The sequence below is a fragment of the Cheilinus undulatus genome, linkage group 17, assembly GCF_018320785.1.
Source record: "Cheilinus undulatus linkage group 17, ASM1832078v1, whole genome shotgun sequence".
NCBI classification, from domain to species: Eukaryota; Metazoa; Chordata; class Actinopteri; order Labriformes; family Labridae; genus Cheilinus; species Cheilinus undulatus.
In genome coordinates this window covers 28,950,387-28,974,021 of record NC_054881.1, presented here as the reverse complement: position 1 = coordinate 28,974,021, position 23,635 = coordinate 28,950,387, and the positions used below count along the sequence as shown (strand labels likewise).

General features: G+C 38.1%; 1 protein-coding gene across 1 annotated transcript in view; it reads left to right on the top strand.

The window, feature by feature from the left end:
- Positions 1-554: 554 nt before the first annotated feature.
- The window catches only part of lpar1 (lysophosphatidic acid receptor 1), a 56,703-nt gene continuing 33,622 nt past the window's right edge, over positions 555-23,635 (top strand). The window contains exon 1 of the mRNA XM_041810783.1: positions 555-897. The gene's annotated coding sequence lies outside the window, so the exon portion shown is untranslated. The remainder of the gene's footprint in view (positions 898-23,635) is intronic.

The window sequence follows — 23,635 nt, the reverse complement described above, 5'->3', positions numbered from 1 at the left end:
CTCACGCTCTCTCTGCTCCGCTCCACCCCTCATTCCCTTCCTGTCTCTCTTTCTCTTAACAAGTTACTGAAAAAAATGTGTTTCCAATTAAGCGCTGAGAGAAAGAGAACAATCTCTCAACTGCAAACACTACAAGAAAAGTCTGTGGTAACGAGGCATCTAGGCCCTGAATGACAGAATGACATATATGCTGAGAAATGTGCTAAAAAGATGCACTTGTTACTAATGATGTTTCTGTCTGCAGTGAAAGAAAGCATTAAAGATCCTGTAGTTTTCATGTAAATTTCCTCATATTCTTTGTCTCTTTTGAAATGCTGTATCAACTATGACAAAAAAATGTTTCTGCACAAGCAAAGAAAGATGTTCAGCAAGTTTCACTGACACTTCTTATTTAAACAGCTCATTTTTTGCAGCGTCTATTAGTCCAGTCTCTGCGTGAGTGACGTCATGTGCAGACAAAGCTGCTCTCCTGCAGAGTGTGTGTGGCAGTCGGTCGGCCAGCAAGAGAGAGAGAGAGAGAGCGAGGAGAGAGAGAGAGAGAGAGAGGTTAGAGGAGCCGCCGCGCCAGCGCAGAGAGGCACGGAGACGCAGTGAGCGCATCAAGTCCACTTCATCTGGAAAAAAACACAAACTTCTTAATCAGGGACAAAAATTGCAGGAGATACCACTTTGTCTGCACGGACATAAAATGAAAGGGTTACCTGGCTGTACTTTGGATTTGGAGTCTTGTGTTACATCGCTGCGACTTTGACAGAAGAGTTGCACAGGCAAAGTCTGAAGGAGTTGTCTGTCGGAGGAATTTCAGGCACCCTGAATTAAAGTTGAGTTGGACCTCCAGGAACCAGTCAGGAAGTAAGCTAAACTGTACCTTCTGCTCTCACAGGGAAAGAACACACCGTAAGTATTTCACATCTTATCCTGACACTGACCAATCCCTTTAAAGTACTCTTTTCACAGGCATACATTGGCGCGTCTTTACGCGCTGTGGGCACCTTTACATAATCAAAATGTACCTGCCACGTAGACGTGGCTAGAAAGCGTTCGGTTGAGATAAAGTCTGATGGCATTAGCAGATGCCTGACTCCACTCTGCGCACCGTTATTCCGAAAGGAGACGTTGACTTGTGCGCCTTTATGGTGTGAGACCGGGGACGCAGCTGGAATGAGGGACTTGTTGCGCCAGAGCTGGGCCCTTTATCAAACGGTATTTGTGGAAGGGAGTCAGCGGAAAAAAACAAGCAGGCGTTGAGTCTGGGAGTAGACGTTTGACATCTGTGTTGATTTTCCACGCTGATCTGCAGTAAGTGAATGTGCTTTGAATTTTCTTGAAGTTTTCTTCATGAAACCCTTTGTCTCTGGCTCTCCCTCTCTCCCAGTTACAACCTCGTAAGTGTTGAAAAACAAGTTATTCATCCCAGTCATCAAACAGGATAGATGTCACTGTCAGTGCCTGCCTTTTCACCATGACAGTCAGGCAAAAAGCAATGTGATAGTCCTCAGACTTTTCTTGTGGTTTTGGATGTCTGCTGAAGTGTGTGCCTCAATGCTGTCGATTTACTCCTACAGGAGTCAATGCATCATGCCGGGTTCAGGAAGCAGGCTGCTAGAGTCAACAACAAATTCATGAACAAGCTGAACTTTTTCAAGAACTCTGACGAAGATGTAAGGCAGCTCTAACAGATGTATTATTGGAGGGATGCTTGATTCCTAGACGGAAAAGTAATGTTATTGTTGCATCTGCAATCAGGACTGGTCTATGTGAAGTCCCATCATAGTTTCCTATTTTCCTTCTGTGATAGAAATAAAGACACATTTTGTGTAAGAAAAAAACCTGCAGTACTTATGATTTTTTTTTATTTACCTAAAAGAAGAGGCATACAAATGAAGACGTTTGAAATGTGCATACATTGCAGCAGAATTTGCTGAACACGAGATAATTTATGTCGTCTCCAACATTTTGGCCCACAGCAGAATATCCCAAACTACTACTTGAAAGGCTGCTGTGCAACTTGGTTGATTTATGTCCTCTGAGAAGAAGTTAACATTTATGTAGAGCATGACAGGTCATATTTTACCTTATTCCATAATTTAGGACCAAACACATTGTTATTAAATTTAATGCAATTGGAGCACCTTCCCTTTTTACTAGGAAAGATCCATCCTAGGCAAAAATTTTAAAATCATATTTTTGAAATACAGAAATGACTACATGAGGTATTTATTAGCCTAACAAAAACTTAAGTAGGAGCGTGGGTGACACAAAAGTGCAATAGTTTCCGTCTGTCTCTCTTAAACTTGGTATGTAGAATTATTTGTAACAGACTGCAGCAGTGAGAAAAGACAGTGACCAAAAAAGCTAAAATATACTAGTAAAGAAACAAACTGCAGTTCCTTGAGTGTCCACTTGAGGCAGGCTGCAAGAGCACTGTAAAGTCACATCAATACTTAAATGATGATCAATACTTAAATAATGATACCTGAAACCTGAATTCAGATTAATTCAATACTCGATACAGAGGGATCAGAAGCAGGATGTTTACAGCAGATGGTCACATTTTGGAAATGAAAGTTTATTTACAACTTAAATTGTAAAAAATAAATTTGAATAAAGTTTAAGTAATTAATAATTAACTCTTTCTTTATCTATAATCAGTCATTTTGTACCTACACCACTTCCCACATTATTATGGAAATTATATTTTTCTCTTAATTTCCTATATATTAATGCAAATGAATATTTTTCAAGTCAGCCATTAGAGCATAATTCAAATGTTTTTGAACAAACTTCATGATAACCATTTTTTTAAAAATAAAAACCTCAAAATGCACCATTCCACATTATTATGCAAAACAGAGTTTTAAAAGATTTTATAGGATGTAAAGAACTGTGAATGGTCATTCATTGAATTTGCAACATTAGGAGGTCATAGTTATTGAAATCAAAAGCTATTTTAATCAATAACATCTTAACAGGCAAAGTTACATGTTAACATAGGAACACTTCTGTAAATCACCTTCACTATTCTTGCATCCATTCAACTTGTGAGTTTTTGGTGAGTTTCTGCTTGAATTTCTTGTGCAGGATGTCAGCATATCCTCCCAGAGAGGCAGTTTTGATAAAAACTGCCACCCATCCTCATAGATCTTTAGCTTGAGGATGCTCCAAAGGTTCTCAACAGGGTTGAGGTCAGGGGAGGATGGGGGGACACCATGAATTTATCTCCTTTTATGCCCATAGCAGCCAGTGACACAGAGGGATTCCTTGCAGCATGAGATGGTGCATTGTCATGCATGAAGAAAATTTTGCTACAGAAGGCACTGCTCTTCTTTCAGTACCATGGAAGAAAGTGGTCAGTCACTATTTGTACCATGGAAGAAAGTGGTCAGTCAGAAACTCTATATATTTTCCCGAGGTCATTTTCACACCTTCAGGGACCCTAAGGGGCCTATCAGCTCTCTCCTCATGAATCCGGGCCAAAACATGACTCCGCCACCTCCTTGCTGACGTCGCAGCCTTACTAGGACATGGTGGCCATCCACCAACCGTCCACTACTCCTCCATTTGGAGGAGGAGGGTTGCACGGCACTCATCAGTCAACAAGACAGTTTGAAAATGAATCTTCATGTATTTCTGGGCCCACCCCAACCGTTTCTGCTTGTGAGCATTGGTTAGGGGTGGCTGAATAGTAGGTTTAAACATGACTGCAAGCCTCTGGAGGATCCTACACCTTGAGGTTGGTGGGACTCCAGAGGCACCAGCAGCTTCATATACTTGTTAGCTGCTTTGTAATGGCATTTTAGCAGCTGCTCTCTTAATCCGATGTATTTGTCCGTCAGAAACCTTCCTCATTATGCCTTTATCTGCATGAACCCATCTGTGCTCTGAATCAGCCACAAATGTCTTCTATATTAACATGTAACTTTGCCTGTTAAGGTGTTTTTGATTGAAATAGCTTTTGATTTCAGTAAATATGACCTCCTAATGCTGCAAATTCAATGAATTACCGTTTTCAGTTCTTCGGCTGTGCACAGTGCATTTTGAGGTTTTTATTAAAAAAATAATGGTTATCATTATGAAGTTTGTTAAAAACATTTGAATTATGCTCTAACAGCTGATAACTTGAAAAATATTCTGTCATTTGCATTAATATTTAGGAAAATAAGAGAAAAATGTCATTTGCATAATAATGTGGAAAGCAGTGTATTTATTTGGTCTTCCACAGTGTGTGTATTCAACACTACCAGACTCACTGAGTTTACACAGTACATTTACAGAGACGGCTTTAAAAACTACTGTACAGGCTTGTAGCTAATCTGCTGTTAGGTTTTATCTGAATCAAATGTGATTCTATGTAAACATTTGATTTTACTACAGTTGAAACATGAAATATTATGTATTTTACACTTGCCCTGCACAATGCTCATATTATTCTATGAATAAGACAACTTCTTTAAATCTACGAGCAGAACTTACATTGAAACATTGGTGACCAAATCCCATTTTATTTTTGTATTTATCCTGGGCTTTATGTTCAGTCTGAACACTTATAGGTTCATAGAGGGGGTAAGACTTTTTGATTTTCATCTCACAGTTTAATCTCGTCCTACAAAGCCACTGTTGTCACATGTAACAGAAGTTAGTAGCCCTATTGTAAGCTGTTCAGCTTTTCAATCATTTTAAGGAGATGCCTAATAACTTTAGCGTCATACATTTGTCATTTTGGAGCTCACACTTTTTCCTGTAAGCCTGTTAGAGCTTTTTAATCCTCAGGGTGGGGTTGAATCGATGTGCTACATATATGCTAATGCTACATTTAACAGCCCATTATCTTTCCACTAGCAGGCCAGTGAGCCAGCTAGCTTCTATGCTAACCTGCTGTGTTTGGTACTCCTCAGACAGGTCGTGCATTTTTCACTGAGGTGCTGGCTCTTATAAGTGTGTTGTTATAACTGGAGCACCTTTAGCATGCAGGCTCAGTAAGTCTGTCGTTGTCAGCCATGTGAGTAGCGTAGCTCCATGGTAGGTAGCACGTTAAGTAGCACTGTATTAAACTGCATGGCTGACTAGAGCCAGCTGATAGCTGTCCACTTCACTGTTGATACTGTGCAGCCTACCTTTCTAACACTGGGATGTTGTGAAAGATCCACCCAAAACTTGAATCCTCCCAGCCTGTGAAATACTCTACCGGTCACTTGAGTGGTACAGAACGCCAGGAAACTCTTGCCCAATATAGTTTTGAATAAAAAGTGCAGAAAAAAAATGAAAATGTTGGTATAGCCTACCGTGCAACACTAGCACACACTATGCAGATGTTGCTTTTGAAAAACTACTCATCTGTTTTGATTTTAAGAAGGATATGAGTCATGCAAATAGGGGCATTGTTGATATGACTGCAAGTCAGCATGTTGTAACTGTTTGCCAAAGATGTGTATCAAACTCCAAGTCTTTGTTTTTTAGTTTGACCAAGCATTAGTTTGAGACAGTTTTCAATATGGTGACAGCCACAGATTAGCCTCAGAAGACAGCTTCAGTTTAAAAATGAGTGGCATCGCCCAGACTGGCACAGTCTATGATAAAACCAAATTTAACTGTCCATTTTAACAAGTATTTACAGTCACTCCCCAAATACAGGCGTGATCACCTTTAATCTACTCTGGGTAGTGATTATCCCAAATATTTGGTGGGGCTATGACATTTCCTTCTCACCTACTTTAAAACTCAACAATGATATACAGTTAAATCACAGGTTTCTCCCTTGAGACAGATAGCAAAGGTCAGCTGTAAAGGGCACCATGTGTTCTTCACATGAGATCCCTTCTCTTTGATGTTTCCTAATTAATGCTGATCTAGGACTCAAATGGTGTGTATGTGATTATTTGTTAGATAGCAAAAACAATGTTTACCTGCCACCCGCTGCCACAAACCTTAGGGGGTCTTTGATTGTATAGAAGGCTGTGGGAGCTATTAACAGTCCTGTAGGTAGTTCAGGCAGTTCAGTGTCTTTAAGCTGTTTTTATCACAAGCTGTTTTCAAATATGTACTCCTGAAGTTTTTAAGAAAATTTCTGGTGGATTGCCCCAAAATAGTCTTGGGTTTGTTCACATACACCTCACAGCAGGAGACTGTCCCTGTCTGATGATAGGGGCAAGCAACCTGAGGAGGTAGCACATGACGGAAAAAAGAATGATGCAGATGTGGCAGACGGAGAAGCTGAATCCATCTTATGATGTGATACTGGGATTTTACTCAGAGATATTTTTTGCTCTATCCTCTGGAACTTTGAGCTGCATTTGGAGAATGGAAAGGGAAACTACAGCAGTGTTTTCAGCCTTTTTAGCCCTTTGCTGTAAAAAAATGTATTTGACCTGGTAGCTTTGGACATGAAGAGTTATCATTATTGTGAAATTCCTCAGAAATAGGGCTGCAGCATCCTCCGTTTTCTTACATCTAGTTAAAAAAACAAAGGATGTTGTAAAAGAATGTCTTCAGTAGAGAAATAACGTGTAGGACTGACTCTGAAAGTCTGATCTCCTCTGGCAGGCTGCTCCAAAGTCTAGTGGCTCTGACAGCAAAAGCTCTGTCACCCTTGGTTTTCAGCCTTGACCTTGGACCAGCCAGCATAGCTCTACCTGAGGATCCCAGACTGTGTGGATCATAAGGGGATAGAAGCTCAGAAATGTGATATTTTAGCACATCACAGCTACTACAGGGTGCTGCAGCCTGAAAGACAAAGATAAAAATAGATGAAAGACAGGAAATGATGTAGATATCTGTAGAGCAAAGACATTGTGAAAAGTTTTTTAAAAGTTCAAAATGTTTCCTTATTTTGAATGTCTTTGCATTTAGAGCTACCTGACATTTCAGTTGATACATTTGTAACATATTACAACATAGGCTTCACAGTTAAACTGTGATATAATGGTCTTAACTTAAATGTCCCCCTGCTTAAGATTCATCAGAACATCAAATACATGAACAGGATCGTTCACTCCAGACGAGTCAGTAACCAGGAAAGCTATGAAGGCTGCAAGTCCTGGAAATTCTGCTTCACAGATTTAAAAAGATTACAAAAACACAGTCATCAGAATGTTTTCCACAACTTAAGAGATGCTGAAAAGCAAAGCAGATTTTGAAGGGATGAGTTGATGCTTCTGACTTCTGACCTTCTTGTTCAAACCAAACCAAACTCCCACTGCAAAGACTTATCATCTCCCCCGGAGACGGCTGTTTTATGTTTCCCTGCATGAGCTCTGACACCCGTCAGGAGAAAGGGTCCTTGAAACATCTGTGTTGTGATTACTGAAAGCATGATTTCTCCACCCCCTCTTCTAAGGACCTGCATTCCATCCATTCTTACTCCCAATACCCAGATTGTTTCCACATCTATGCAGGTAAAAGAGGCACATTTGTGTGCCACTGGGATAAAACTTCAATTTCCTTCAAGGACATGCTAAGGTGTGATTCAGGCTAGAGTGTGTCATGTTTAAACAGTAATACAGTAAAAACCAAGGAATATTTGATGAGATTTGTCTTTTTCAAGTCCAAAGAGTTGTGTCCACCTTGTTATTTACAGTCACATACCTGAAAGAGCCTGTCTTATGTTGTTTTCTGTGGTTAGACCACTACATCTGATATTATTGCTGATTATAGCGTGCATTGTGAAAGCGTGACACATCACAACATAGTTCCTTTTTTTAGCTATTAGCATGCTTCTTATCCTGGGTGACTTTTAATTTCAGTGTTGTGTAAAATTAATGTATGCTTTCTCTTGAATATAAAATACTCTCAGTTGTCATCAGAAAAGCTGAAAGGTTTACTTGTGTTTGTTTTAACACTTGAGTGTTTATTATTGTTATTCAGTTCTATGGAAATTGGGCTGTCAGAGTGAAACTGGAAGTCCTTCACCCTCAAAACCAGTGCTTCTTCTGTGGAGCTCGCAATAGTTTGACTTGTAATTTTGACACAAAATAGAAAAAAAAAATCCAATTAATCATCCCAATTTGTTTTTACACCAAGGTTGCTAGAATAGATAAAAACTTATATAGGGTTAAGTTTTAGGTTGTGGTTTTGCAGAAAAAAATTCTGTCTACTCTAACATTGTCAAAACTGGACATGCATATAGATTATAGTTTTAAAATTACAATTAGATTATATACAACAGCATAATTATACCACCCTATAAGATTAAAAATATTAATGAGAAAAACATTAAGAGAATCTGCTCTTTTTAGCAAAAACAAATCCAAATTTGGAGGGGATTTTTTTAGATTATAAAGTAGTATTTTTGTGGAAATCAAACTCAGAATTTAAAAAGTTGGAAACTTATAAGACAAAACTCAAATTTCCTGAGTTTGAAAATTTTGAATTTTGACATTAGAAACTTACATTTACAACAGTGTAATTCAAAAATGTAGAAGAAACCAAACTGAAACAGTAGTATGATTTGAGATTTTTTTTTTTTTTACTTTATAATTTCAAAAATTTTAAGTTTTGCTTCATGTACATTTACAACTTTTAAAGTTAAAATTTCAACTTTTTTCTCATAAATAAGACTTCATAAACTTCAGAATTTCAAGGGTTTTATTTTTGAAAATTAGCAGATTGTCTTTATTTTCTTCTTCTTCTTTTATTTTTAAATGTGACACTAATAGACCATCTAAATTATGGGTAGTTTATACACTGATGTTTTGGTAAAAATTAGTATATGTAGGCCTATTTTGATGAGGTGTTCACAATCATAAAAAGGAAAGGAAAAAACATTGTTGAGTAGTCAGCGCTAGAGACTGGAGTGGCCAGTGACAGGGCCTGAGAAAAAAGATGGCTGTAACATGACATGTCTTGTTACGGTGGCTGTCATGACACTGTGACATGCATGTCTTGTTTACCATTGCCATGGAAATGTTGGATGTTAATCGACTGCTATACAATGAAGCAAGAGCTACTGAAAGCTGCCTTTCAGTGGCTGTGCCCCATTCATGTTTTGTGCTCCAGGATTATTCTGGATGCTACTTCAGTCACCCAAACTCATCCCCTGTTTAACATGGAACCCAACCTCTGTAATGTAACTGCATGGCATTTCCAGGTCAGGTACACCACCTATGCTTCTTCTTGTTTTGAAAGTAGGACTGTATTCAGTAAAAAAGCTGCACAACTAAAAGCTTTTCTCCCTCTTTATGTGAAATTCAACCATGACATCAAAATGTCAGTTTGATGTTTTGTAAATACACCTTACACAGTGCTAGTTTAGTTGAAGAGAGTCCTCAGTTCAAAACAGTTCAGCAGCAACCAGGAGCCAGTTTAGTTCAGTGAGTAGAGTGGAGGCCTTGACATTCAAGTCACAGGTCTGAGTCTCAATCCTTGTCATTTTGGAGGGCTACACTCTGCGTGAGTTTGACATACAGAGCTTAAAGATCTTATTAGACCACCCTAACCCTAACCAGAGTAAGGTTTATGCCACAGCTGCCCTAAATTAACAGCACTGGTAATTATCAAAATCATTTTATATGTTTCTGCAATGGTTAATACACCAATATGTAGAAGCTCTTTCACTGAAATGATATTTTTAATGCTAAAATATCATTATTATTGTTATCTATGAATTTTCAAATTTACTGATTTTCAAATAAACTGAAAAAAATAGTAAAGCACATTAATATTTCTTGATTAATATGTCAAATTATAGTTATTTACTTGCATTCCTGAACAGAAAAATGAGTTTTAGTGGTTAAATGTTATGCTTGATTCATTTCTGACTTCTCAGAGAAGCCCAGTGAGCAGGCTCATATTTGGGTGAATTCAGTTTGAAATCCCTCATTCCTGTTCATAATGGTAAAATGTGGAGAGCTGACTTAAATGAAAGAGTCCACATTAAAGCACTTATGATGCTGGATGGTCTTTGAGACAAATATGACAGGTTGTCTAATAAATTCGTTAAACACTGTACATGGTGGACAGTTTTCACATCTTTATCTTATAATGTGGTTTCCTTATGCAGTGCATGGAAAGAGAATTGCAGTTCGAGGATATCATGAGAGGTTCTTTCACTTCGCTCCTCAGCCCCCCATCAGTGGCCACTTTCTGCTGACCACCCACCAATAATATTTACTAAAGAGATGCGTAATCTAAAAGAACAGGCAGGTTTTGCTTAGTATGGTATCTTTTCATATCATCTTTGAATATCCTGAAGGAACCACTTAGATAGGAATAAAGGATTAGAAAGATGTAAAACAGAGAACAGGTCCACAGCCACTTTCTCTGAGACTTGTGGCCATCATTATCTGCTTTTAAAGTCACAGAAGACTCGTAGAGCACCTATCACTCTGCAAGTTCAAATATTGAAGTTTTCACACTAGCTCAAACACTCTTGAGTCGAATTTTATCACTTCATTGAATTAAGCTGAACAAAGAATTTTTCTGTTCTTTTTTCCCACAGTTTTCAGCTGTGAAATTTAGGTGACACTTGCAGTGGCAGCTGTTTCTGTTTCCAGTTTAACCATGAGACTTTGCAAACATTCTCTTTGTGTGATTATAAGTTGGATAAGCAGATAGAGACTGATATGAAATGGTGTGAGAATTTATAAAAAGAGTATTGGTTAGAGTGACCAACACTTCAATCAGCTGCTGGTCACAGGATAAGATAGACACCAATGAGCCACAAGCTTAAGCCACAGTGATGCACTTTGAGAGGCTTGTACTTGAAGGCACTTTTGACCACATCTGCTTGGCTCATAACTCTTTAGGGGCGTTGCAGTTCCTTTGATTGCCCCTTGTTTCCCTACTTTCCTCACATGAACTTTTTTTTATTGTGGGTTAGAAGTGTACAGTGAGTCTGAAGTCAGGCATGGGAAAGACAGAAAGAGGAACCAGAGAGTGCCAAAATGAGGATATTACATTTGTGTCTCTAAAATGTCACTTGAAGACGTAGTTTTCCTATTGGTGTCCTGTTTTTGTTATGGGAGTTTCCCCCAAAAGCAGTCATAATGATGCTTAACATTTATTTTTTTCCTTAGATATTGGTTGGTCCACTTTAATATGAGGTGCCATAAAAGTAAAGACACAGAAGAGCACTTCATTTTGACCTTTTACACACCTCTACATCCCATTATTCTTCATTACTGGTACTCAAGTGTTTCTTTCATGAATTATTGCTCCAGACCTTAATTGAAGACACCTGCCTCTACCAGATGTTAAACTACAGACACCGTTACCTCTGGTCACTCAGCAATGTGGCGCTAGGTGCAGTGGATACATTTCCATCCCTTCCTTCTATATCTCCCCATCTAGAAACAAACAAACAAACAAAAAAAACCTTGAAATACATTAATGTTAATAAAAAAAATGCAGTTCTTTACTGCACTGCTTACTTTCAGTTAGACCAGAACAAAACCCTATCATGTTGTTGACAAAGGCAATTTGACTTTTCAGTACCTTGAGGTGGCTGGTAAATGTTTTTGGAAAAAAGAAAATCCTCTTTCTGTTTGCAGGGATGCAGAAATGTATTGTCACCACTGGTGGGACAAAATACAGCCAAATACTTGAAATAAACTTGCCTCATCTGACTAAAACCTGTTGGACGTACCTAATCACATTACATACAGATTTTTACCAAAGTTGCATTGATATTGAATAAAAACACAGGAGATCCAGCCTAATGATAGTATTATAATATATTGTGTGTGCCCTTTTCATATAAATAGCAGTTTCTTCTTAATTTGTGATCTACTTTAAATTACAGTCAGAATGATGAAATCAGGGCAGCATGGCAGTGCAGGGGTTAGCACAGTTCCAAGAAGGTTCCTGGTTCGCTCTCGGCCATGGCCTTTCTGTGCCGAGTTTGCATGTTCTCCCTGTGCATGCGTTGTTTCTCTCCAGGTACTCTGGCTTCCTCTCACCACCAAAGACATGCTTGTGAGGTTAACTGGTTCCTCTCAATTTGCCGTAGGTGTGAGTGTGAGCGTGCCTGGTTGTCTGTCTCAATATGTCAGCCCTGTGACTGACTGGCGACCCATTCAGTGTGTACCCTGCCTCTCACCTAATGACAGCGGGGATAGGCTCCAGTCCCCCTCACAACCCCCAATGGGATAAGCAGCCTAAAAAATGGATGGACCGATGATAAAATCATGAAAAAGTGGAGTCCACTGCTTTTCAAAGCCAAATGTATGCATATTTTTGATGTCTTTTCCTTACTTAATATGAGCCTGGAGTTGTCATATATGACAAGAAGAGACACATGTCTATCAAAGTTACATGACTTTTGAACCATAAATTGTAACCATTTAATAATTTCCTCCATAAGCCTTCCATTTTGTCATTCTAATGATGCTATCCATGCCTTCATAGCTCTTTCAGAAGCTTTTCTATCAAGCCTAGAACTTGGGTGACTTTCTGGGAACCTTAAAGATGAAATTCACACCAACATCTCCGATATTGAACATTAATTGTCAATTTCAATTGTCTCTGCTGCTAGCTTAGCATTAGCCATCATCTCAAGTTCATAAAACAGATGTCACATGGGCTTGTACAACCAATGGCAAGCTGTTTTGTTGTCACATCTTACTTTGCCGAGCAGTGCATGTGAAAACTTGAGGAGAATGCCGTAATGACTCATAATGGAGAGAAAGAGACACAGAGAGGCTGTAGTGTGGCCCTCTGTGTCACTGCAGACAGGACCTGCTTGATAATAACTCAGGAGCCAATTTTAAAAAAGCGCAAAGACTTTGTTGTAAATATGTAAATAATATGTAAATAATTTAACGGCTTTTTGTCACAGAATGTTTTTTGTTTTTGTTTTTCACTGTTTGTTCCCCAAGAAATGGGAGAATTTGTGCAAAAAAGTCATTATTGTTTACTTTGTCTAACACAAAAATCTTTGAGTTTTACTTCCCGGCTAGTTTTTTTTTTTTTTTTTTTTTTTGTCTGTATAGTCCTTTCAAAATTTAAGTCAATACGAGTCATGACTGCAGCACATATTCCTAAAGCCCATGTTGTCCTGAAAAAAAAAGGATATTTAGAGCTTAACTGCACCACAGGGTTGATGTTGGACAAGCTTTTCAAGACAAAATGTACAGGCAAGACACAATGGGTTAGGTCTCAGAGAGTTAAACTGTATGAAGCACTTGCTATTTTTAAGGGAAAGCAAAATAATGAGGCTAGTTCTGTTACTTTTCCCTCAGTCTGGTCTAACCACATGCACCTCTTATCTAAGAAAACTTTAAAGATGGAGCCACACCTTGTGAAGATATAGAGGCCTCAAACCTATAAGCTAAGCTAAACATTTGTTTCTGATAATCTTACCTGGAGACTAACCCCTATAGCTAGAACAAATAATAAAATAATCTAATTTTTCCAAAAGCTTTCAAACTAAATTGTGTCCACAGACTTTCATGCAATTCTTTTGTTTGATGAGTTCTTTACTGTGATGTATTTTGCACACTGGAATCTCGCCTATAAAATGTACTTTCTTTACAAATCATGGCCACATCCTGCAAGTGCTTGTTTTCCTCAGTGCACAGCTTTAATAATTTAGTCACTGATGTATTTGAAGAACGCTTTCAAGTCAAACTCTTAAATCCCTGCAGACCACAATGATGCAATCCAATATTGCATCTGCACTATAGTGATGTTAGCTGGGGACTCTCTCTCCAGCAGAGTGATTTCATTAGACTGGACACACCCGAGGATAAACAGCAGAGAAATAAGACACAGATTGGTACGGGTTACACTTCTGAAACTAGGCACTGTAAATTCATTTGAAAAACAATGTTAATTACAAGGAAAACTCTTAAAATTCAATGTGTAGATAGACACACTGAAATTATTATGCTTTTGCGTGCAATATTTGTATCAGATGGTCTTTACGTCACCCCCTCTGATTAGTTTTACACCATGCTGCAGTTGTAAAAGATTTTCTTTTTGATGAATGAAAACATCTACAGTTTAACTTATGTCAGGGTCTTTTTAGATCCTGTATTTGCCTACTACTGTTATTTGGCACGTATTAATGGTCATAATGAATACTGATGGACCCTGATAGTATCCTCTGGCATCAGTGAATGTGGTGTTAATAGGTTAGTGTAACTTGAGGTGTAAAAAGTACCTAACCCCTAACCTTAACCCTAACCCTAGTAAACAGAAATAGAGAGCTTATACAAGCACAAGTCCATTTGATGTTTACCATCCGCTCTCTTTTATTCTGTCTTGATTGGCCAATCCCCTTTAAAGTGATAGATTAAATAATGATCCAGAGACACTTTAAAAAGTAGTAGTAGAAAAAGTAGGAATCCCTCCCGATGTTCAAAACTGTTTGTACACTGTGTTAAATTACCAAGAGATACAATTATAAAATTCAGAGAGCTCATTTGAATCATTGGAGTCTACCATTAACTGTTGAAAACTACACAAAGACCACTATATTTAGTTTTCATTTGGTTTGAAGTCATGTTTAGTGCCATACCTTCATTTCTTAGTGACATTTCTGAAGGCTTCAAAAGGATTACTTTACTGCCTGACAATCTACTTTAACATGTGGAACGAATCATTGCAAAGAAGCTTATTAGATGGACATTTGCAAAAGAAAAGGAGGAGTTATATACTGCCCCACAGATAATAACCCATGGGTTGGATTTCAGTTGTCATAAGGAATTCCCTAGCTGTGATCCCTGGAAGAATTTATAGCCTAATTAAAGTGTGCTTTTGTATATTATTTATTATTCTGTCTGTTAATAGGAAATTAAAAAGACTTATTTTTATTGGCTGTGGTTGTAACAGAAGTCACTGTATGACGTAATAAGTCAATCTGAACAGAGTTGTGGGTAATTTAGAGCGGTTGTTCCTTCTCATAAGGGAATGAATATTATCTTGGCAGAGATTGGAGGTTTAATGTTTAGTGTGTGCTACTGTTGGAAGATAGGACAACACTTTGTTCTTGGATAATTTCTGTCGTGTATGTTTTTCTATTCTTTTATCTGCATGTTTAAGTCTAGTCTATTAGGGTGTTTTTTTTTTTTTTTTGCTTGAGGCACTCAGGCCCAGATCAGAGTACACTTGACCCCAAAGTCAGGTTCTACATGTTTAAGTCTGGTCTATTAGGGTGTTTTTTTTTTTTTTTTGTTTGTTTTTTTTTTTTGCTTGAGACACTCAGGCCCAGATCAGAGTACACTTGACTCCAAAGTCAGGTTCCATTGATCATTGTGAATGTTAAAAAGTCATATGCAGCACAGACTCATTTTGTCTCCTGAGCTGTATGATACATGTGAAAGTAGTAAGAGGGTTGTTGTTGGCATCTCAAAATCATAGAAGCTGCAGGATGAACTCCATTGTCCGTACAGAGCAAAAACAAATTTAGAAATGAGTGGTTGCCACTGCTGCTTCTTCATTCTTATTCTTCATGGCAGATTTGCAAACCACCTGCATGCATACTGCCACCCACTGCATCAGACTGTTAACCTGTTTCTACTGCATACACAGCTCAATAGCAGGCCAGTGGTGGAGAGGGAAGATGGAGCAATTGCACTTATCCTCAGTACAAAACAATCATGTATGTAAAACATCCTTAGAGCGCAAACATTCTAAAAGACAAGATTTGATTCCTAATATCCCCTTTTGAAGTATTGTGGTAGGGCATCAATTTCAGTTTTACCTTGAACAGTCAAAAATGGTCTACGAACTTATTCTATTAAAATGCTTTTGTTGACAAAGTAGTCTACACCATAAATCAGATGGAATTATTTTTATTGAACTATATACCACCCAGCTCCTTTTCACATTATTCCATTCTATTGAAGATGTTTCTTGTCTTGATGTCTTCATTGTATTTTCTAAAACAAAAGTTTTGATTCCCTCACTTTTTCACTATTGCTGTTTTGTTAAGTTGAGCAAAGTTTGATTTTATCAAATAAGATACAGTGCCTATAAAAAGTAATCTATCCCTTAGATGTTTTACAGTTTTATTGATCTTATAAAAATACAAAGTAATTTCAATGAAACAAAAATATTTAATGCGATATAACTGAATGCATTTCACCACCTTCATGTCAGTATTACATGCACCTCTGGCTGCATTCACATCACTGAGTCTGTATGGATAGGTCTCAGTCAGGCTTGCACATCTGGACACTGCAATTTTACTCTGTTCTTCTTTGTAAAACTGCTCAAGCTCTCTCAGGTTGCACAGGGATTTAGCATGAAGAGCACTTTTTAAGTCCAGCTACAAATTCTCTATTGAACTGAGGTCTGAGCTTTGACTCTGTCACTGCAGAACATTAGCTTTGTTGTCTTTCATGAAGCTCAGCATTAGTTCATGCAGGATATGGTAGTCCTACAACCAGCCATGATCAGCTGATGGCTAGCTGATCCTAATTATTGCCTTCCAGCTCCCACAGCCAATCACAGCTCTTTCTCTCAACACTGTGGTATATTTACAGTGCCGTAAAAAAGTATTTGCCCCCTTTCTATTCCTGATATTTTTGCATATTTATCACAATTAAATCTCTCAGATCATCAAACCAATTTTTATATTTCACAAAGACAACCCAAGTAAATAAAAAATGCAGTGTCTGAATGATTATTTGATTTTTTTTTAAAAAAATCCAAACCTATTTGGCCCTGTGTGAAAAAGTAATTGCCCCCCTGAACCTGCTAACTGGTTGTGCCACCCTTGGCAGCAATAACTGAAATCAAGCGTTTATGATAACTGTTGATGAATCTTTTGCATTGCTGTGGAGGAATTTTGGCCCACTCTTCTTCACAGAATTGTTTTAACTCAGCCATATTGGAGGGTTTTCCAGCATGAACTGCCCATTCAAGGCTGCAACACAGCATATCAATTGGATTTAGGTCTAGACATTGACTTGGCCACACCAAAACCTTAATTTGGTTTTCTTGAGTCATTTAGAGGTGGACTTGCTGGTATGTTTTAGGTCGTTGTCCTGTTGCATAACCCAAGAGCGCTCGAGCTTGAGGGCACAAACTGATGGCTGGACACTCGCCTTCAGGATTTCCTGGTAGACAGCAGAATTTCTGGTTCCATCAATCACAGCAAGTGGTCCAGATCTGATGCAGCAAAGCAGCCCTAGACCATCACTCTGCCACCATGTTTTACTGTTGGCATGATGTTCTTTTAATCAAATGCTGTGTTATTTTTCCACCAGATGTAACAGAGCACACACCTGTCAGTCCACAGAATACTTCTCCAAAAGTCTTGGGGATCATCAAGACGTTGGCAAATGTGAGATGAGCTTTTGTGTTCTTTTTGTCAGCAGTGGTTTTGGCCTTGGATCTCTCCCATGGATGCCATTTTTGCCCAGTGTCTTTGTTATGGTTGAGTTATGAACTCTGACCTTAACTGAGGCCAGTGAGGCCTGCAGGTGTTGGTATGTCATTCTGGGTTCTTTTGTGACTTCCTGGATGAGTCGTCGTTGCACTCTTTGAGTCATTTTGGTTGGCTGATCACTCCTGGGAAGGTTTACCACTGCTCCTAGTTTTCTCCATTTGTGGATAATGGTTCTGACTGTGGTTTGCTGGTGTCCCAAAGCCTTGGAAATGTCTTTGTAACCTTTTCCAGACTGATAGATTTCAGTCACTTTGTTTCTCATTTGTTCTTGAATTTCTTTGGTTAATGGCATGATGTGTTTCCTTTTAAAATCTTGTAGCCTACTTCACTTTGTCTGATGGCTTCTATTTCAGTAATTTCTTGATTCAACAAATCTGGCATTAATCAGGCTTGGGTGTGGCCAGTGAAATTGAACTCATCTTTCCAAAAACTGTGGTTAATCACAGTTAGCTCATGATTTACCAAGGAGAGGCAATTATTTTTTCACATAGCCCCCCCTAAAAAATTAAATAATCATTCAGACACTGCATTTTGTATTTACTTGGGTTGTCTTTGTGAAATATAAAAATTGGTTTAATGATCCACAACATTTAAGTGTGCAAGTGTTAAATATGCAAAAACATCAGGAATCAGAAAGGGGCAAATGCTTCTTCATGGCACTGTAAATATGACGTACTTCTCACTAATCCCTGCTTGCATGCTGATGCTCCACACTGCTGCTGCTGTTGGCAATGCCTAACCTCCTCCACCCCAGCCTCTTCCATTATAGCACAAAGCCTGTTGTACCCTCATACTCAGATTCATGGTACTATTAATTGTATTAACACATCATCATAAATGTATCCATGGGGGTTTCCAGCTATGCACTCACTGAAAAGTCAAAGCATGCTGCTTGACTAACACAGAAAGCATCGTTATGAGCAGAGCCTTCCCCACCAAGCAAAACTGTGTATCAATTTTGCAATAAAATGGTATAATGCAGGGTGCAAATTGTTGAAAAACCAGAGGGGGGACAAAAAAAAATGCATCTTTCAACTGGTCTTTAATCTATAGCCAGGCATACACTGTGAGCCTTCAAGCCAATTCTCACCTGGTTTTTGAGTTTGCAGTGCGTAGTTTGTGAGGAGACAACGGCCAAGAATCCATTTTGCTCATTATTAAAATAAATGAGAAATTAAAAAGTTTATGTAGACCGGGATTTTCACCTGATGAATTCCAAAGACTCTGGATTTTTGCATATTGATGGCACACTGAGCTTATCAGAAATTATGATAACACACAGTTAAATAGCGGAAGGTTCATGCACTTCAAATGATTGTCTTCTCTCCTATTTGTCCTCCTTTTAACTGCGTAATGCACACACGGGCTCGCTCGCTCACTTTTCCTCTTTCTCTCTCTCTCTCTCTCTCTCTCTCTCTCTCTCTCTCAATCAGAACTCATTAAAAGTTATTAAAGTACAATCAGTCAAACTCTTATTTGTAGGAAAGTTTGGAACAACAATTAACAAATTTTTCATTTTTCATGCCAACACTGAGGAGCACCAATATCCGCTAAGAGCAAAGCAATAAAGCTGCACTTATGCAGCTTTAGTTTATGCAACACAAAGGTTCTGGAATTGTCAACAATATTGTAGTCTACATGAGTCAATATGCAGGCTGGTTGCAACTGCATGTACTAAGCAGAAAAATAACAGCTTTGCACAATAACACTAATAACCTCATTTAAACCTTTACCTTTAGATGTTTACTCAGCCAGCTTACATGCCCTCACGGAGCATCTTTTCAGTTTTCTGAGCCAGTTAGTCCTCTGTACAGTCTGTAGGAAGTCTGTTAAGCCTCTTCAGTTCCATTAAACTGTTGAGACAATGATTTCTGAATCAGTCTGAAAGATGAAAAACTGCGCTCTATAGAAACGGGCAAGATCTTGATGCTGCAGCCGTTTAGAGGTTAGAAATGAGTATTTAAAACAAGAAGAGAGACTCTTGCCTGTCTCTACAAAATGCCTTTTGCCTCATATAAATGAATGTGTGAAATGATACCTATTTATTGGATTTGACAACAAAGAGATTCTCTCTCTTTGTCACATAAACACAGCGTCTATGATCTGCCGTTAGTAATAACAAGTTTTGACTTTTTTTTTTGGCCTTTGACTTAATCTCAAAATTGTGTTTCAACATCATTCTTGAAATTTAAACTTTAATCTTGAAATTTCGACTTTATTCTCATCATTTAGACTTTAATCTCGACTTGTCCAAAATTATTTTCTCTTTTGAAAATGGCCCTAATCCTCCTCCGTACAGGTCACACCTACCTATTCATGTCATTTATTTTACGTTACATATTTTGTTAAATTGACATTACTTTTTTTGAGGAATAAAAGTAAAAAAGCCAAATTATATTGACCATGATTTATTTATAAAATCAATATGAGGGTAAAACATCCCAGGGGGAGAATAACTTTCATAGGCACCGTATGTCTGAACACATTCGACACATTCTATTCTGTGCTATAAGAGTATAAATTAAATCAGTGATCATATTCTGTTCTGTTCTTTTATATTCTTTTTTTAGCAAACACATATGATGACTAAACATGTGTCATTTTGGCTTCCATGGAGTCCTTAAGTGGTTGGAGGGGTATCAGCCATTGATGAGCAATGAATCAGCCTGTCACGGCTCCTGTCACACATGACTCAACACCAACTCTCAATCCAACCCTTGTACTGAGCTGTGCTGCTCTAGAGCAACTGTTTAAAAGTATGTGCAAGTGTGAGGGGTGTGTGTGGCTATGCTCACCCACCCATAGTGCTAAACAGAAAGATAGAGTATAAAAGCCTATGTGTGTTAGCGTTAGCATGTATCCTGGGTCCTAGAAGTCCTGTGTCTCTGCTTTCTGGGGTGGGAGTGTAGAAACAATGGGCACATTGTGTGGGGAGTTGGCAAAGGGTAGAAAGGGGGAGGTAGAGGGCTAGGAGGAGGAGGAGTGGAGTGAAAAGGAAAAGACAGAAGGGAAACACTGAGGAAAAGAGAGATGTCAGAAGATGAGCTAAAGGGAAAAAAGGTGGTCAAGGAGAAGTAAAACCAGAGGGGAGGAAGGAACAACGGCATAAATGGAGTAAAGGTGTCTTTTTTAAAAAAGAAAAAGGGAAGAGGAGGTGAGGAAGAACAGAGAAAAGTTGTAAGGCTGTGTGAAGAGGAGCTTAGGAAGCAATAGAGTAGGAGCAAAGTACTGAATGGAGGGGTTGAGGAGAAAGAGAGCAACCCAACACAAGGGAAAAGGAGAACATCAAATGCAGAACAAGTGAAATATTTGTATGTTGGCTGCCACAGAACATAGCTCATTAATTTTTCTGGGTGCTCCAATATGCAAAATTAATCTGATTTTCTATTCAATACTTTTATGATTAATAGGCACACACCCCAACCTCTACCCCTCAGAAAAGTAGCCCTGATCCAGGACAGGGAGTACTGACTGTATCATGTCAAGGATCTGTAAGTCAAATAGGCTGCATTCACACTACTCTCTAAACCCAAATTAGTTGACATTACTAATAAGCACAAGTAAACAGATTGCCTTATACCACTTTAGTTGTTACATAAGCTGATACTAAAGAGGTCAAGTTGCATTAACATAGAACCTTAATTTTATGCAGTAGGCATATTAAGTGTATATTAGTAGTCTTTACTAAAAATCATAAGTTGAAATAAATGAAGTCTAAGTTGTATGAAATAACAATGTTAAGTTTAACTTACATAAAAATATACAAAACTAGGAAAGCACTCAGAGAGCACAGACCTCCGCCATTAGCTCTATCCCCAATAGTGAAGAACCCTTTAAAAAACATTCCTGGATCCAGACGGAGATCCGAATCACTCCCAAAATCAAATTCACTGATCACTCCCTCCCTGGTGGGGTGGAGACACAGTGAGGTAAAGCATTGGCTTCGCCACATGTCATGGTGGAAGCATTGCCTGCCGGTGCCAACAGATGCACTGACAGTCTCACCCATGTTTTTTTGAAAATTTTATGTCAGCATTTTTTTCACAAAACATGAAAGAATAATTAATGATTGCTCAAAAATTGAATTAGAAATAAAATCCAGGTTTGCAGTGTACAAGCCAAAATGACCTGAATCATTTTTAACAAAAAACATCAGATTTATTCAGACATTTAAAAGGAGTCACAGTGAGATAGAACATTTCCAAATAAGACTTTGTATATTGATCCACTGAAGTGAGAGGAGTCTGATACAGGCCATGTCAAAAAAAACATTATGACACACACAAAAAAATGGTTTGGGCAGAAAAAAAGTTGCAACTGAGCATTAAGGCTTGGGATGTGAATGCTGCCTTAGTGAAATATAAAAGATGTGTAGAATATGGTGACAAATCCCATCAACAACACAGAGGGCAGGCACATGCATCGGCTAAAAGGAAAATGCAAACTTCCTGATGGATTAGAGCTCTCAAACTTCACGTGTTCATTGCAATTCCATTCAGGTCATACATTAAACCATTTGATTTTTAAATTGCATTAACCACATTATATTTTGTCATTTTCAGTGCATTTTAGTGAAAGCTACCATAGCAGGGCAAATAATGAAAAATAAAGGCCCTGCTGCACCTTTGAATATTTAATTTGACTTTTAGAAAACTTGCAGACAACTCATTGAACAAGTGAAAGGTAATATGCACCTTGAGATAAATAAATCTAAAAGTTAAGACCATAAAATATATTATATTTGAATTAATTTGATCCCAAAATCAAAACACACTGTCAATATGGACTTACAAATTTTTAATCTGAAATGGAAAATGACTGAATTGTAAACATGTGATCAAATGCCGGGAATTATGATCAGCTAATGAGTGATCAATTCCGATTTTAAATATTAATCATTTGTATGCACTAATAATGATATAGTTTAATGAATAAGCTAATTATTGACATAGAAGCTAAATGCTAAATGAAGTTGCATTTCACCTAGCCTACCTGAAAACTTTTTTCAGGGAATGAAAAGGGCTTTCTGTCCATTTTTTTCAGCATGTCAGAAAAATGGGCATCATTTTGGTCAAAGGACTGTAGAATATTAGACAACCATACACTTTTTTTCATTTTGTTTTAAGCATCTAGTCTAAATGCAACATTACATCAACAGTAAACTGGATTCTGTGTTCATTAATCATGGACTGAGTTATTCGTTCATCATGTTTGATCTTCTTCCATATCTTCACATATCCATCAAAAACCAATGAAAAAGAAAGAATTGGCACAGCTGATTAAAATTGTTCATCTGTCAGTCTGTAAAGTCTTTCAATCTCCACTTTCAAATCCCCCTTGAGGGATGTTTTTACCTTAACATCTTCTCTGGTGTTCAAACCTGTGTCACATCCTGAGGTGGAAGCGCAGCCTAATTAAATTGAAGAACAGTGCCATCAGTTTGCCAAAGAAGAAATGATGATGAACTACAGGGGCCATTTATTATATTTAAACGTAAGCATTTTCAGCTTGACATCAGCTACATGATATGATCAGATTTTCCTTACTTTCAAAGGCAGAAGATGCTTTCTTTTCTCTAGTCACCTGACCTCCACACAACAATGGAGACCTAAAAGGGAGAGCTACACAAACACAGTGAGACAAAGACTTATGGATACAATTCACAAATCTGGGGGGAAAAAACGAAACAAAACATAGGTAATAAGGACCTAAAAAAAGGAAAGTAACAAAAGCCAGTGATCGCGAGGAGAAACAGAAGTCCCTGGATGGCTGATGGTCATTGACAGTGAGTCTGAGAGAAAGGAAAGGGAGGAGAAGACAGGAAAGAGAAGATAAAGAGGCAGAGGGAGCCTCTCCTTGGATACTCAGGTGCTTGTCCAACAACAAACTCTAAAAGGAATCAAGTGTAGCGTAGAATTTAAGGCTTAAGCATGTCAGACAAATATGTGGGGGTGCCCATTTAGTATTTATAAATCATTGGAAGAACCTTAATGTCTGAAGTGTTTATGATCTTAAATAACTCATACAGCTTTTATGCTTCAAAATATTGTATGAAGTGGTGAAATTAATCTTTTAAGTATGTGTCTTGTTAATCAACTCCCTGTGGACTACAGCACTACAGACTCCCACATTCAGGACTGGCCAGACACCTGTCAGACTAGCTAATACATTTTCTCGACTGGAGACTAATCCTTGTCTACAAAGGAATAACATGAATTTCAGTGGTGTTCACATTTAGGTTTTATTTCTCTCTGGACCATATTAACAAAACCAAGAAGACGGCTGGATAATGGATGGTTGAGAAAG